Source organism: Oryctolagus cuniculus, chromosome 1 (assembly GCF_964237555.1).
Source record: "Oryctolagus cuniculus chromosome 1, mOryCun1.1, whole genome shotgun sequence".
Classification (NCBI taxonomy): domain Eukaryota; kingdom Metazoa; phylum Chordata; class Mammalia; order Lagomorpha; family Leporidae; genus Oryctolagus; species Oryctolagus cuniculus.
The window spans coordinates 2,479,247-2,495,930 of record NC_091432.1 but is presented as its reverse complement, the minus strand read 5'-3'; the positions used below and the strand labels follow the sequence as shown (position 1 = coordinate 2,495,930).

The following is a 16,684-nucleotide window of genomic DNA, read 5'->3' as shown; positions in this document are numbered from 1 at the left end:
TCGTGGCCGTGAGCCTTGGCCAGTGGTCTTGAAGTAGAGGTGGAAAGAAGTGGTGTGTGTTTGCCGTGACGCTGGGGACACGGGTAGATTCGTGGCGGTCTGGATGTGGCCGTCCTCACCCCATGTGTCCTGAGGGCAAGTTACCACAGTCTTGGTTGGCACTCCCTGGCGTGAGGTTGGTGACAGGTGGCTGGGAGCCCGTGGATTGGCAGTTGGGCAGACAGTGGCCTTCGAAGGCACAGAGGCCCGGGGACAGCTGGAGTCGGTGGCACCAGGAGGAAGCGTCTGACTTCAGAGGCACTGGGCGCTCAGCAGGGCACGTTCTGTGCGCTGAGGAGCCTGCCGGATGTGAGGGCCGTGTCCCATGTCTGCGCTCTCCGTGGGGCCCAGGGCACAGCTGGGCACCCCGCCTTCCCTTGTGCCTCGTGGGGCAGAGCAGTGTGCTGCTCTTCGGGGAACTGAGCAGTTGTAGGTTGGAAGACTTCAGTTTTGAAAAGTCAAGGAGATGCTGGTGGCCCTCAGTGGGAGTTCACTTTCTTGATTCTTGGCTCTTTAGTGTGCGCCCCGAGTCCCGGGTGCTCTGCCTCAGAAAGCCACAAGCAGGTGGAAGGAGCAGGTGTGTTGGGTCCGGCCAGCCCCGCACAAGTCCCCGCCCTCGGGCCGCCGGACACACGCCCGTCCTGCAGAGGAGACCAATCTGAGCCCGAGGCGAGCTGGCCGTGCGCAGCCGCTTCTCTCCATGACACTGTCCCCACCAAGGTGGCTTTGGAAGCTGCGATTGCGCTCACGGTCTCCTAAGTGCTGCTCCAGACGACTGAAGCGGGGTGGAGACCCAGAAGGGCCGGTTCGAAGGAGATGGCAGTGTGTTGCCTTTTCCCAAGGATCTTGTCTTGCTTTCATTTTCTGTGCTGGGGGATGTATCTGAGTTACGATAGCCCAGTCCCAGCCTGGTTGGGGCAAGGAACGAGCTAATTTGGATTCTGTGTGCTGTGACTGTCGGGTGCGTGTCCAGAATGATGGAGACGGAGCCGCTGCAGCTCCCTGGGTTAACTCGATTTGTAACCCTCGTGGAGATGCACAGAGCAGTTGAATCATCTTCTGTGGGATGCGGTGGTGATGTCAGTCCCCTTCCTGTGTGTGACAGCCAGAGACACAGGGAGGGGGCGTGGCCTGGCCGGGGAGGCGGCGCTGGAGTCTGCGGTGGGCGTGTGCGCATGCAGGGTGCTGGGCACGGGGAGGAGGCCTCCCCGAGGTCCTATTGGGTTGGTGCCGGTTCTTGGTGGTCAGTAATTTGTGAAGGCTGAAAGTGTAGGAGCAGCCCCATGGTCCACTCATTGGGTCATTCCCTTGATAAAGGACACGTGCACACCGGAGGCACCTGTGCCGGGTCCCTGGCTCTTCCTTTACGCCTGCGCCGAGGTGTCCACAAAGGCCGTGCGCCAGGCTGAGGTTGGGGGTCCCTGCGCTTCTCTCTTCAAGGCCCCTCTTCTGATCTTGCTGTCGTGGAGCAGGTGGGACGCCCAAGGCCACCTCTGCCTCCCAGGGTTCCCTGGGCTGGCCCTGTGAAGTGGTAGGTGGCCTGCAGGACAACCCGGCCCCTCACAGCCCCGCAGAACTTCTTAGCTCAGACACCAAGGCGGGTGCAGGGCACAGGGGTTGGGCACTGGGGGGAGCATGGCTTCTCCCAGTTGATTTCCAGGTGGGGGTGGGGGCTCTGAAGTCCCCCAGCAGGTGGGCTGACGTAAGCCGGCCACTCGCTGCTGAGTTGGTCCCTGGCTTTTGCATTTAGCCTTGAGAATGTAAGGTCACTTCTAGTTCTGCAGACACAGGCTTTTCCCCAACAGGTCGCTTTTCTGTGGTTTCCATGAAAAACCTCCAGCCTCGCAGGGGTGACTTCAAACAGCCCGCATGTCCCGAGTGCACGTTCTTTTGGGCGCCAGACTCCCTGGTGGGGGCGGTTCCCGAGCCTTTGAGGGCCCGCGGTCTCCGTGGGAGGGGCCGCCTGTCCTCGCTTCCTGGCAGACTCCTGGGCGAGCTGGCCTCTCGCGCTGCACCTGGAAAGTATGTCAGGGCATTGTTTCCTCTTTAAGAAACGCACGCCGCAAGGGCAGCACCGGGAGCGAGCGCTGCCGCCGGCCCCTGCCTGGCCCCGGGACCTGGAGCCAAGGGGTTCCTGTCACGGCGGTTTTCTTGGGTATTTCTGGGGTGTGTTTCTGCCCTACCCAAGGAAGCGTTCAGGGAGAGTTTGTCCCTTTGTTGGTTGTGCACCTGCCACCCAAGTCGGGAGCAGTGAGTAGCAGCAGGCGGCTGTCTTCAAATGCAGAACGAGGACCACACGATGGGTCTTGGGGTGTGAGTTGATTGTCATAAAGAATCGTCTCAGAGGTGGGTGAGAGGGTATGCGTGCGCCCGTGGTGGTCCCGGGACCACCCTGCCGTATGATACTGGAATCTGTGGCCTCAAAGTGGCATAGCGTTTGCACGGAGGCTGCTGGCATCCAGTCATCTGGAGATGACTTGTAATGCCTGATGCAATGTGACTGCTCTGTAAGCGGCCGCCCCAGCGTGCTGTTTAGGCGATCACAAAGCACACACGTGCTCCGTGCAGGTGCCAGTCTTCTTCCGAGCGCTTCCAACCCGTGTCTGGTTGGATTTGTGGCTGTGAGCCCGGATGTGTTTACCATTTTCAGACCAGCTGAAGTGCTGACCTTGTCCAGCTAGCAACAGCCTTGAACCCTTCCGGGGACTGGGGACAGGGTCAGGACAGGGTTTTGCCACTGTGCAGGGGAGAGGTGGGGGCGGGGCTCCACCAGCCAGGAGAAAGGACACACAGTCCAAGCTGGTTTTCAAGATGTCAGGATCTGCGGTCAGAGGGTTCCGAGGGAGAGTCAGCCTCCAGGGATGGTTCCATCAGCTGCCCCTTTGGGGTTGTCCCTGTGGGAGTGAGAGGTCAGAGGTCACTTCCAAAAGTTAAGACGTGTCATAAGGAGGCTATGGAGGGCTCCCAGATGAGGTTGGGCATCAAGGAATCAAGGTGTGCGGGGTTGGGATGTCCCCTGACATCGTGTGGCGCTGGCAGCAGCCTGGGCCAAGGGAGCCTGGCCGGGCAGCAGAGTCCCTCGGGCCTGTTAGCAGCATAGGGACCTGGCCCCTGACTACCCTACTGAGTCAGAACCAAGGGGCAGGAGCTTAGAGGAAGCCACAAGGGGCCCCAGCCAGTGAGACCCTGAGCCCACCCCCACCCCCCACTGATCCACACTGCTCACCCATCTTCTAGCATGGTTGTCGGCAGCAGGTGCCGTGCTGAGCTGGTCTGGGGACCACGACTGTGTTTCTGGCCAAAGTCCACCTCTGGAAACCCAACTTCTGTTCTTGGAGTTCCGTTCACGAGCCGAGTACCCCACCTCGGAACAGCTGCTTGGAACACAGCTCGTGGGGGAACAGCCACAGGACGATGGCGATTGCAGCAAGACCTCGCCGGTGGCGCCTGGGAGCACCCCTCCCTGGCACTGCGTTGTCCCGTCTCCTTCTCACGGCCACCCCTGCCGTCGCCCCCCACTTACGGGCAGGGAAGGGGAGGTACGGAGTGCGTCCGCGCCTTGCCCCCGGCATGCTCTGCTCCATGTAGAGGCTTGGATCAGGCTGTCCAGGGCAGCACTGCAGCCCCAGGATACAGGAGAGCCACTTGGAAGTGCTTCCTGGGGCAGAGGGCAGAGAACACAAGGCGCGCATTCTTATTTTCAGGTTAGCAGACTTTTTTGTGGTTGTTATTACTATACCGTTGTGGGAGGACTTGTGTTGCTAGGCGAAGGGATAAATTGCCGTGAACTTGGAGGAATCACTGGCAGGGTGAAGCAAGAGCCGCAGAGCTGAGCCGGGCACGTGTGCAGCGCCGGGAGCCGGGGGAGAGATCACAGTGTCCCGGAAAATCAGGGGACGTGAACATCTGCCGTGGATTTGTACGAAGGCATTAAAATCCTGCTTGCTCAGAGTGCTTAATACCGGCAGAGTGGCTACGATGTGTTTAGCGAGAAAAGCAGAATCTGAACAAAGTGCATCTAGGTGGTGACCGCCCCTCCCCACATAGGCGTAGAAAGAGCAAGGCGGGCGGCCGAGCCCCGCGGCGATGGCGCTGTGTTGTGTTCCCTTCCGTTCTGACTTTTTGGCGTCGCAAAGACTTTCGGGAAGAGCAGCACTCATCTGTGATGAGTAGAAAACCGTTTCTTGGGAGAGCGTTACCGGGGTAGGCACGTGTGGCACGGCAGTGAGGTGGCCACTTAGGACGCCCGCATCCCGTATCAGAGGGCCTGGGTTCGAGTCCCGGCTCCACTGACCGACCATTCCAGCTTCCTGCTCATGTGCACCCTGGGAGGCAAAGGCAGCAGGTGCGGGCTCTACTGCCTGGGTCCCTGGCCCTCACGTGGGAGGCCCACACTGAGTTCCGCATGGCGAGGTGGGGATGTTTGCTCAGCAAGGGGGTGGCCCCGCGGGGCCGCCGCCTCCTGCAAAGACTCCTGTGGTCCCTGTGATTGTTTTCTTGGCCCTGAAGTGGCCGATCTTGGCTTTGTGTTCTTTTCTCTAAATAGGTTTTCCTTCATAATTAAAGCAGGCAGCTCCGGTTTGCTAATGACTCTTCCCTCGTATTAAACACGTGCCCTAGAGTGGGCCTGGAAGGGCTGCGTCGTTTGGGTCTGTGTTTCAGTGACAATGCTCAGAGCGACGCTGTAACATCCTGCCCTGAGACCATCCAGGAATTCAGGCCATCACCTCAGGAACATGGCCCAGGCTCCCGCACCCGTGGGCCACCCCCTGCCTCCAGCCGTGCTGCGGTGCCCACCTGCTGCACACAGGTCTGCCCCTGCCCACCCTCCAGCCCGAGTTAAACGTCCTGGTCGATCGTTGGCTTCGTTATTAACCAGCATCTGCTCGCTGAGTCCATTTCCCTGTCAGTAAAAAAGATGGGAACTGAATCCCTGAAGAACACGGGGCCAGCCCAGGCCTTCGGCACAAAGACCGCAAGTCGGCGGTGCCGAGCACGAGGCTGGCGCCGCGTCAGCCTTGGTTGCTGGTCGGCGGCGATGCCTGACTCGGAGGAGGAATCGGTGAACACCAGTTGAGCCTGTGGTGACGGTGATCTGTGGTGATGGCAGCGGCCGATTCTTACCGCTGTGCTTTTGAGCAGGTAGCAGCGACAGCACGGCTGCCACGCGCCAGACTTGCACAGACAGGCCCTTCCGCCAGCAGCTAGCCGGAGCTGTGGAAGGGCCCCAGCCGACACAGGCACCTGCCCTGCTCCGCTCGGCGCGCTCACCGCCTCGTGTGGCTCTGTCTGGGCATGCGTCTGACTCGATTGTCAAGGTGTACATTTCTCCCTCCAGCGGCAAACCCCGCGGCTGAGCCCAGGGCCTGGCCCTGTCTTCGGGGCCAGCTCTGCACGTTCCTCTCTTGCCTTTGACTCTGTCACTCGTCCTGCTGATGGCCCTGATGGCCAGGCCTGGAACTGTGTTTGCCCCGCCCCACCCCACCCCCACCATAACAGCGCCTTCATGCCTTGTTTCTGTGGCTTTAAATTGGTATTTAATTCCATTACTGAGCTAAAGGCCAGCTCCAGCTGGTGTTCACAGGAAGCCAGGGCGACTGCTGAGCTCCTGACCTGGGCTCACGGTGGTGCCTGGGTCCCCAGAGCCAGCATCGTGTTATCTCCAAGTCAGAGGCAAGCAGAGGCTGCCCGGAGTCCCTGCGAGTGTGCAGCACTTCTGTTCTCTGTCGGTGGTGTCCTGTCACGCTTCTGGGGTCGGAACTCCACGAGTCGGAGCACTGGGGTCTCCACTGCTCTGAGGGGAGCCCCCGGACGTCGGGGAGAGCCTCCCGGGCCAGGGGAATCGTCCCTGTGTCCTCTGTGTCGATGGGGAACAGGTGGTTTGGGCCGAGCAGCAGCCCAGTGATCCTGCCGAGAAGGGGAATGCAGGCAACCTGGTTCCAGCAAATCTGAAGTCTTGGCTCAGTCCTTTTGGGGTTCTAATTTGAAGCTTCAGTGATTTCAATTTTGGGCTAAAAAAAGATTCAGAATCACTTCAGGGGACCGTGGCTGCTGTGCTCAGGTTCCGTGGGACTGGCAGATGGCAGCACACCAGGTTGGAGAGACAGAGAGAGGCCGTGGGCAAGGGCACGGGCGTGCCGTCCAACTCACGTGTGACTCAGGCTCTGCCTCCTCTTCACCGAGTGCGGCCTGGGCATGTTGCTCCTGTAGCCTCGGCACCTTAACCTGCAAACGAAACTCCGGTGAGGCGCACAGCTCAGTGCCTGGCCTCGTGAGCGCTGACCGGTGGTAGCAATGGTGAGAGTCACTCATTTCGGTAGCAGCTCTCCAGTGCCTGGAATGCTGCGATGGGGGGGGGGGGGGGCGTGAATCTGACACAGTTTCTTGGGGAACTCAGTCTAGAATGGGAGCAAACCCAGAGTGTGGTCAAGGGCAGGAGTGGGAGGGCGGGCTAGGGAGAAAGCCTGGGGGTCAGGGAAGTTCAGGGCTCGTTTAGGGAGTGGCCGGATGTTGTGGAGCTGGGGGTGACTGAGGCCAACGCAGGGAGCACCTCAAGTAGGTCCATCTGTGTGTGGTGGTCAGCATCTAGAAATAGTCACAGAAGCAAGGGTGGGGCTGGGGGCTGGGAAAAGGCACTGGCTCTGTCCGTGGTGCTGAATCCCTCTGGGGCGTGGAGCCTTGCGGGTCACTGGCTCTCTCCAGGGTGCTGAACCAGAGATGTGGGTGGACAGGAGCCTGAAGGAAGACTGCATGCCGCCCGTCCCTCCTCCCCTTAAGAGTCCATCTCTGTCCCCTGTGCCCTTGTTCGTTCTGGGCATGAGGCTCCTTACTTAGTGACAGTGCTCATCTGATTCGTCCTCTCTCCTGTGAGGAGGGGCAGAGGGAGCCACATGGCTGTGCCCCTGCACCTCCTGTGCCTCGTGCCCGCCTTCGCCTCACCCCTGAGGTCTCAGCTCATGTTCCTCCCACTCACAGAGGCCTCTCTGGGCAGCCCCCGGCTGCCACTGGCCACATGTGTGCCCAAAACCATCGTGAACCCTGAGTCATCTCCTGGTTGGCTCACTGTTGGTCTCCCCTCGGGGGAGGCTTGGACCCTGCTGCGTCTGCAGCCCCTGGTACAGCACCTGACACACAAGAGAAGCCGCAGACATGTATTCTGCAATGTCCACCCCTGGGACTTCAGTGTGTTACACCCATCTTGCAGGTAACAGTCGTAAACTTCGGAGGATGGAACAGGCTGCTGGGCTCACAGAGAGATGCGAGTGCAGGTTGGCCCCGAAGCCTGCTGCTTCTGCACTGTATCTGCTGATGCCCTGCGTCAGTCCTGAGTCCCTGGGCTGCGTCTCACAGCATCTTCCTCTGCCCCAGGCTGTGTGCGGTGAGACCTGCCACAGGCAGTGAAGTCACATCTCCACAATGGAGTCCTCTGGCTCAGGGTCCCTTCCTGCACCCATGGGTCCCCCGAGACAGGACCCCTGGGTCCTCTGTACCTGCCCTCTCAGTTTCCCTAGGTGCACGTGGCAGGCTTTCGTTAGCATTGATTTGCCTTTGTCTACACTGCGGAGTCTCTCGATTCGAGTGGTTGGGTTGGCAGATGAGCTGAAGGAAGGCAGCACCAAATGCCCTGTAGAATCTTATAATTGATAGAGATATCCAGCCGTGGGAATTAGGGTGTGCGTGCAGCAGCAGGAAGTCAGATGGGGAGGGAGGGGGCCGGCCATGGCTGCAGAAGGAGGGGTCTCCCACTTGGGTGCCACAAGGCTGAGCCCTCACCGGGGCGTCTGAGCTCCATGGGACAGACTCTTCCCTCTGCACACTCCTCTGTGCCCAGCCTCTGCAGTGTGGCCCACATGGAGATGAACTGGGGCTGTCCCTGAGGGTTTAGCGAGGGAGGGAGGGGGGTGTGTGAGCCTGCGGCGGGACTCCCAGAGTCCCAGGCAGCAGAGGAGGCCACCAGGACAAGGCAGTGAGATAGCCAGTGAGGGGGTGGATCCCCCACACCCTGACCCTCACCCTCTACCCTGGTATTCAGAATGTACTGTGTCCCCCTGGGCGCTTGCCTGCCCTCTCCTCTGGCTCTCCTCCCCCTCCTCCTCACCTGGGTACCTCCGCCTTCTCCTCCCACCTCTGCTCTGTGACACCCGCCCACAGTGACCGGTCATCGCCTGTCCACGTCCTGCCAGCGTGTGCTGTGTGAGACGAGGGGCCACCCAGAGCCGTGCACGTGGCAGGAACTCAGGCTTCCTCCAGTGAAGGCAGCAGCGCAGGTGCAGGACACAGCCAGGACAGCAGCTCAGAGGCAGGGATGTGTAGAGATGTCTCCGAAATGTCAGGACAAGGTCGGGCGCCACCCGCTCGGGAGGGGACCCGAACGCTCATTCTGCCGCCTCGGGGATTTTGGCAAAGATGTCTGTGACCTTCCGATCGCCAGGCCGTGGGGGCCTTTTCTGGAGAAGGGGGGTGGACCAGATTGGAGGCCGCTGTCCTGGAGAAGCAGTGGGTTGGACAGTACACAGGCTTATGAGCACGGCATCGGGAAGCAGCTGCCCGGGGCCAGTTCAACTCCTACTTTGTCGTGTGTCCGTGAACAGGCCACTTAACCCCTCTGTGCCTTGACTCCCTCATCTGCAGAGTGGGAATGAGAAGAGCGCCTGTCTCGTACAGTCCTGGGAGGGTTAAGCAAGTGAGCATGGGACAGAGCTGGGCACTTGCCAGGCGGCGTGTGCAAGAGGGACCATTGCTCCTAGTGTTGCTTTCACCATTAGCTGATGGGGGTGCAGACCCTGCCCCTCCAGGCTGGGCTCCCTCTCCCCCAAGAGGGTCCCCCACAAGGACCCACTGTGGTGTTGCTGCATGAGTCCTGCCCATGGGAGTCTGGGCCGTGTAGGGGCAGGGCCCGCCTGGCTGTGCCCACCCCTGGGTCTCAGCGTGCAGCCTGACCTCAGAGGCCAAGGACAGGACTGACCCTTGGAGACAGGGAGCAATGGCATAAACCTGCCTGCCCACCCGCTGCACGAGGGAGAGTTTCTTATGGCAGCACCAGCACCTGCTGAGCCTGCTCACCACGTGGGTTGGCAAGTCAGGGTCGCCCCAGCCAGGCCCTGAGCCGCTGTGGGGTCTCATGCCGTGGATCAGCCCAGCCCTAAGAACAGCCGAGCCTGGACAGAGCGCAGAGTCAGTTCATGTTTGCTGATGGAAGAGATGAGGCCAGCCCCTCCCATCACTCATCCACAGGCCCGGGGAGCACTTGCCCAGGATGTACTGTATCGGACCAGTGGCTCCTCCCTCCGGGACCTGCCCTGTGCACCTCCCTCCCCGCCCCCCTCAGAAACTGGAAAAGTTGCCAGGACAAGGGTAACCAGCTTAGGTCAGAGCCAAAGTGGGCCGGCCCTTGCCTGCAGGGTCCCAGGACCCACCAGAGTCCCAGGGAGTACGTGGCAGGATGTGTGGCCCGCCTCCGGGGAAACCCCCAGGATTTCGAGTGAGCCCTGCCATCGCCTGCACAGTGGACCCCACGTTGGCCTTAGAATCATCACATTGCAGGCCTGGGTACATTGCGGCAGCCACAGATAAAACTCGGGAATGCGCAGAGGTCGGAGCCGGGCGGAGGCCTGGGTTTTCAAGTCTTTGTGTCTCTTAGAAATACACTTTGTCAGGCTGGCGCCGCGGCTCACTAGGCTAATCCTCCACCTTGCGGCGCCGGCACACCAGGTTCTAGTCCCGGCCGGGGTGCTGGATTCTGTCCCGGTTGCCCCTCTTCCAGGCCAGCTCTCTGCTGTGGCCAGGGAGTGCAGTGGAGGATGGCCCAAGTCCTTGGGCCCTGCACCCCATGGGAGACCAGGATAAGTACCTGGCTCCTGCCATCAGATCAGCACGGTGCGCCGGCCGCAGTGCGCTGGCCGTGGCAGCCATTAGAGGGTGAACCAACGGCAAAGGAAGACCTTTCTCTCTGTCTCTCTCTCTCTCACTGTCCACTCTGCCTGTCAAAAAAAAAAAAAAGAAATGCACTTTGTCATCACAGCGGTGCTTGTTTTTCTGTTGGGTGTACCTTCTCCTGCTGTGGGGACATACAGACACCCGAAGGCTGACGACTTCACCCGTTTTACAACACACAGTTCCGTGGCAGGAGCAGTGCGTTCACGGGATCTCACGCTAACCCCCAGGCTGGGGACAGCCACAGAGGAAGCCCCGTGCTCTGCAGCGCTCACTCCCAGCCTCTCCCAGCCCACAACCAGCCATCCACTCTGTCTTTGTGGGGTTTCCTCTGGCATCTATATCTGGCTGAGGTTTCTGCGGCCAGTCCAGCCGTAGCCTGTGTCCATGCTGCGCTCCTGGTCGAGGTGGAATCTTCGTCCATCATGTGCTTAGGCCGCGGCTCGTGGACCCGTTCTGGGGCTTTCCCCACCTTTTGGCGGTTGTGTGCTGTGAGCATCCATGGAACACTTTGGATCCCTGCGTTCTGTTCTCCAGGGTGGGTACCTGACCCTGGGATCGCTGGATCTGCCGGTGATGCTGAGTTTAAGCCACTGACCCAGTGCCCCAACCTGGGCTGTGTCAGCAGGGGATCACCACAGTCCTTGAAATGACCGCGGTCATCGTCACCCGGGCGGAAGCAGCGGGGCAGCAGAGGGCAGGGAGCCAGGTCTCAGACCCGTCACAGCTCAGCACCAGGTGGCAGGACGCTGACTGCAGAGAATCCCACCCATGCCAAACGTGACATCTCCTGAGCCAGCCTGCCACATGCTCGGCACCCGCAGTGCCCAGTTCTGAGCAGGGGTCATTCCAGAGACGTCCTAGCTGGCTCCAGGTGCTCGCAGTGTCCCCAGAGTCCCGAGTGCACTCGTGGCTCTGGTCTCCTTGAGCAGGTTCCCCCCGTGGAGGTGGCAGGTGCAAGGCTCTGGCATCCCCTTGTTCTCATCCTGTCGTTGAGGAACCCCAAGAGAAAGCATCGCACCTGTCTGCCTTTGGTCACCCGCCCATCCCTGAGCCAGTGGACTTACGGGAGATGCTGAGTGCCTGCCTCGGGTCACAGGCCTCCCCTGGCAGTGACGGTTAGGTCAGGCCTGCTTGAGTGAAAGAACTGGGAATGGGGGAGGGGGCTCCCCGGGGCAGGCTGGGCTTTGGGGATGGGGAGGACGGTGACTTGCTGAGCAGGTGGACTCAGCCGTGCCATTGCTGCTCGCCAAGCCCACAGCATCTGCTCCCTGCATGCCCACTGAGTCCTGACCCTCACGTGGGACTCTGGGTACAGAGGCTCCCCAGCTGTCACACAAGTATGGCACAGACCCCACGACACCCCGAGTGGAGGTGCTGTGTTAGTCCGTTTCCAGTTGTGTCACAAAACACCAAGGCAGAGCAGGCCACGGCTGGGGGCCGAGTCCCGAGGTGGCCGGGGGCCGAGTCCCGAGGTGGCCGGGGTTATCATAGCAGGAGAGATGGGGCCTGCTTGTCTGTCTGGCCACCTTCTTCCTAGACAGCCGGCAGGATTCAGCCGCAGGCCCCACCTGCCGACCTCCTCTCGTCACTGCCCCCCAGCAGGACACCTGTTAGCACCACAGTTGGCTCTGGTTCCGCCTTTTCCGTGTGAAGGCCTGGGGGAGCTGAACCTGTAGCCCTGCCAAGGCAGTGCCCCGCCAAGCGTCAGAGCTAGTCCCCAGGATGCCTACCAAGATGGCGTGGGCTTGGCCGCCTGGGGCCACCCCTCCCCCAGCAGGCCTGGCTGGGAGGCATCTCCGTGCTGGAGGGCTGCGTGTTCCTCCGCGCCGGCCCCAGGCGATTTGGGCTGCAGCCGGTGTGCTGTTTGAAGTCCTGGCTCACCAGGCAGTCATGTTCCTCGATCGCCGCCTGGGTCCGGCACAACCTCGCCCTTGGCCTCAGAGACCAAAGAGCCGAGCGTCTAGGAATCCTCGTGGCGGCCGCACCGCGGGCAGCGCCTGGTTTGAGTGACGCACGCAAGGTACCACAGCGGTCCATCCCGCATCCCTGCCCTCACTCCCTCGGCCGTTACCGCTTCCCGCCTGCCCTCCCACGTCACCTGCGGAAGCATGGCCTCATCAGATGTCTTCTGCCACACAGGTTCTAGAGCAGGAACGGGGAGCTCTGTCACGCAGGCTGCACGAGGCCCCCGAAATCGCTAGGGCAACCCCAACGGGGACTCGGAACTCAGGAAGTTTGTAGCAGGTCTTTAAGTCAATGTTTTTGTAGAGCATGGACATGATGTTATAACTATTCAGATGGCCCTCGGGAGAAAAAAGGATGCCCCGCCCCATTCGAGAGGAAGAGGAGGAGGAAAGAGAAACAGGAGGGAGCGGGGCTCAGGCAGAAAGCTGGAAGGGCAGTGAAGTTACGTGTGGCCAGGCTTGGGGAGACGCTGAGGGCTTGTTCTTCCGTGCGGGGCGTGAAAGGCTGCTGAGTAGTCCTACCTGAGCTTCAGCTCCGACCCCTTCTCGTTCTCCTTCATCATCTTCATCATTGACTTGAGAAGCAGAGCGAGCAAGAAACAGACGGACAGAGCGACAGAACCAAACCCTAGTTCTCACCCCAAATGCCTACCACAGCTGCGGCTGGGCCAGGGCTGGAGCCAGGGGCTGAGAACGCCACCCAGGTCTCCCCCGTGACTGGCCGGGACCAGCGACTTGAGCCATCAGCGCTGCCTCCTCAGGTCTGCGCCCGTGGGAAGCTGGAGTGGAGCCTGGGCACTGCAGCATGGGCTGTGGGCATCAGCCCCGAGGCCAGACACCCGCCCCCAGGGCCCTGTTACTAGTCGGGGAGGATCACCGTCCAGGGAGGGTGGAGACGCTGCCGACTGGGGTCTGGACCGTGACTGGAGCACATGTGATGACCATACGAGCCTGGCGTCCTTGGCCGTCCTTGGATTTGAGTGACGGCTGTGTAGGGCCAGGCCTAAGGAGTCGCGTGTGAGGGTGACCTGGTCCTTTCTCCCAGACAGCTCTGAGGGTGAGCCCCCACCCCCCATACCACCCGGGTATCCCCGGGCACGAGGCCGTCCTGCGGGCACTGACCCCTGCGGTATCTTCGTCTGCCTGCTGCAGCCACCGCTGGCCGCCACGTGCTGGGCCGTATGGAGCCCGGACTGTGTAGCTCTCGACGCTGCAGACTGCGTGGCCCCGGCTTGTGCCGCATCAGCTCACGGCCAGGGCACCACATGGCGGGACGGGGCAGGCGTGCCGGAGCGCACTCTCTGCTCTGAGGGAGCCCTGCCCTTGACCTCCGGGGGGTGTTGGGGGACTCATTCCCACGGGCAGCACCTTCCAGAGGTCCCAGTAGGGAGTAATTGTCACCTGAGGTTGGCAGGGGCAAACCCGCAGCGGTCAGTTCTTGTGACGCGAAGGGAGGAACGAGAGCAGGAGGGGCGGAGGCGGGGCCTGCGTCTGGGACGGCTGAGCTGACTCGGGGGCGGGAGCGAGCACCTGGGCTGAGGGAGAGCAAGTGCTTAGGGGACAAACCAGCTCCTTTGCACCCCACGTGTGGCACGTCAGTCGGGCCCAACCCGCGGCACCCCCATGTCCTGGCGTCCCCGCCTGGACTCAGGGTCACTGGCAGTGCAAGGCCCAGCCACTCCGGAGACCAGATCACTGCCCTCTCTGTAGGTGGCCAGCGCGTGCAAGGGGTGCTGGGAGCAATGGCATCGACCGTGCCGGTAACTACCTGTGACAACTGCCAGGGTCCCCTGCCACCCGCCCAGTCCCAGAAAGGGGGTGGTGTGGGTGCCATCAGACACGGGGCAGGTGAGGGTGGTGAGGGATGGTGGCACAGGATTCGAAGCCAAGTCCAGCTCCAGATCCGTTGTCCTGACCTGGAAGAGGATGGCGGTCAGGGGCTCTGGGGGCCTAGTGTGGCTCTGCCTCGCTCACCCCGCTCCTGGGCCCTGCCCTGGGCTGAGGCAAGCTGACAGCATAGTTCACTGAGCACGGGGAGTCAGCCCCAAGCCTCTGGCCCAGCACACATGCTGCCGCCATGTCGTGGAAGCCCCCCAGTGGGGCTGAGGGTCTTGTGTTTTCATCCCTGGCTTTGCCCAGCCTCATCTGTGCCAGGAACAAGTCTTGTTTGCTGTCTGTCTGTTTTCCCTGGGTGGCGGTTGATGAGCCCTCTGGATGCGCTCGCCTGATCTGTTCAGTTTATGTCTCCTTCCTGGAGAACAGGCTGTGTGTGCCCAACAGCCCGAGGCCAAGCCTGTCCCCGGCCTGCAGCCCCTCTGTCCAGCCCCGCCCCAGCCCAACACTGCCAGGCACTGAGCCAAAGGACCTTGCCTGCCCCTTCAAGGTGCTCTCGCCATGGTCTTCTGATTAACTGTGGCCGTGGCCGTCATCCCTGCCACACCAGGTCCCCTCCCTTCCTCTCCCTCATTTGTCTGAGTTACAGGTGCACCTCTCCCGAAGGCTTGCGTGATGGATAGATGCATAGGGGAGGAATTCAGTAGCTGATCACAGGAAGACAGGACCTGGTGGCCGTGTGGGGCTGGGGGGCGGGGGGGATCTGTGAGCCCTCTTGTGTCCCGCCTTGCATGGCCTGACCCTGTGTCCAGAGACACCCAGCAGAGAATGTGCCTGCCTGTGACTGGCCTCGCCTCAGCTGCAGCAGGGAAGGAGGCTGCTGGCCCTGTGCCAGGCGAGGACCCCTCCTCAGGAGGCCCCGCTGGCAAGCACCAGCAGATGGGTGGGCAGTGGAGGGATCCCAGGGGTTCCCCAGCTGGGTCTCCAGGGATGGGAGGCGCCCCGAGCTGTCAGAATTGCCCAGGCAGAAACAGAACGGAGGGGCCGGGTCTCCTGTTGAACGGGAAAGGAGTCCCCACTCGGGAGGGGGAGAAAGTTCTGGGGTTGGATGGTGCTCATGGTGGCACACACTGCGAATAAGCATTTTTAAAAAATTTTTATTGCTCTATTTTCATTTATTTGAGAGGCAAAGAGAGGGAGAGACAGGAGACAGTGAACGGTCTCCCATCCACCGCTCACTCCCCAGCAGCCAGGCCTGGGCCAGGCCAACACCAGGAGCCAGGGGCTCCCTCCGGGTCTCCCACGTGGGTGGCAGGGGCCCAAGCACCTGAGCCATCACCTGCTGCCTCCCGTGCAATAGGGGGGAGCTGGACACCGGGCAGAGCCAGGACTCGGACCTGCACACTCCAACATGGGATGCCGGGCACCAAGCCTTTCCTGCTAGACCAGGTGCCGGTCGCAGCCTATTTCTTTAGCCCCACCAGGATCGGCGGCACCCCGCACAACTCGGAGCATCCCTCGGGCCAGTGGAGACTCCGATGGAGGGGCGCAGCTCAGATCCTGCCCCCGCCAGCTCTGTCTCCACCCTGCTCCTAACCCTCTCTGGCAGCCAACACGGGCACGGTGTTTGCCTGGCCCTCAGTTCCCTCCTGCTCACAGGAGGCACCAGGCACGTGGCAGGTGCCCGGCCACCCTGAATGGCTGGGGAGGAAGGGGGAGAGTGTTTTGGGATGGGTGTACAGACACGAGGGGGTCCCCGCGACACGCACCTCCCCGGTGAGGGCAGGCTCATGGGGGTAGCTGTGCTGATATCTGTACTTCTCTTAGAAAGTGTGCGAACACGCTGGGTGCATTCTCCCCTCTGCATTTCCCAGGGGACAGGAACGGGTGCACAAGTTCTGGGGGCTGCACAGGAACTTGACAAGGGGCTGCCTGGGAGGAGGGGCAGCACGGGGTGCAACAAAGGGGACTCGGCTCTTTGGTAAAAGTAGCCTCCCTCGGGCTGGCGTGTGGCACAGTGGGTTACAGCCCTGCCCTCAGCACTGGTTCGCATCCTACCTGCTCCACTTCCCATCCAGCTCCCTGCTAAATGTGCCTGGGAAAGCAGCAGAGGACGACCCAAGTCCTTGGGCTCCTATACCCACGTGGGAGACCCAGAAGAAGCTCCTGGCTCCTGGCTTCAGGTTGGCTCAGCTCCAGCTGTTGCAGCCATTTGGGGAGTGAACCAGCAGGTGGAAGACCTGTCTCTGTCTCTACCTCTCTCTATAACTCTTTCAAATAAATAAAAACCTTAAAAAAAAAAGTAACCTTTCTCTCTCTCTCTCTCTCTCTCTCACTCGCTCGCTCGCTCCTCCTTTCAAATAAATACAACGTGTTCTATAGAAAGGCTGGGGGTGCACCGGGGTTTGGACACTGATCGGGATGCCTTCATCCCACCAGAGCGCCTGAGTTCCAGGTCTGGCTCTGCTCTGCCTCCAGCTCCTGCTCATGTGCACCCCTGGAGGCAGCAGGTGATGGCTCCAGTCCTTGGTTCCGTGCCACTGGATTGAGGTCTAGGTTCCTGGCTTTGGCCTGCCCCAGCCCGGGCTGCTGTGGGCATTTGGGGAGCAAACCAGCAGTTGGGATATTGCCATCTCTGTCTCTCTCTCTCTCCTTCCCTCTGCCCCTCCCTCTCTCCCCATCCCCCTGCCTTTCAAATAAGTACACTAAGTTAAAGCGGCCTTTTCCTCGCCCAGCTACAGGTGAATACGCACGTGACGCTCCGGCCCGGCAGCCGGCACGCCCGTCACACTCGCTCCCGGCGCCAGAGCTCTCAGCTCTCCTGCACCCTCCGCAGATGCAGCAACTGGGCCAGATAGAAATCTCTAGGAAATCCGTGCTCCGTTTATGTCACTTGCTATTTCCCAGGGATG

General features: G+C 61.1%; 1 protein-coding gene across 9 annotated transcripts in view; it reads left to right on the top strand.

Annotated features, from left to right (window-relative positions):
• Positions 1 to 16,684, top strand: part of SHANK2 (SH3 and multiple ankyrin repeat domains 2) — a 386,561-nt gene that overhangs the window by 275,241 nt on the left and 94,636 nt on the right. The window lies entirely within an intron of this gene.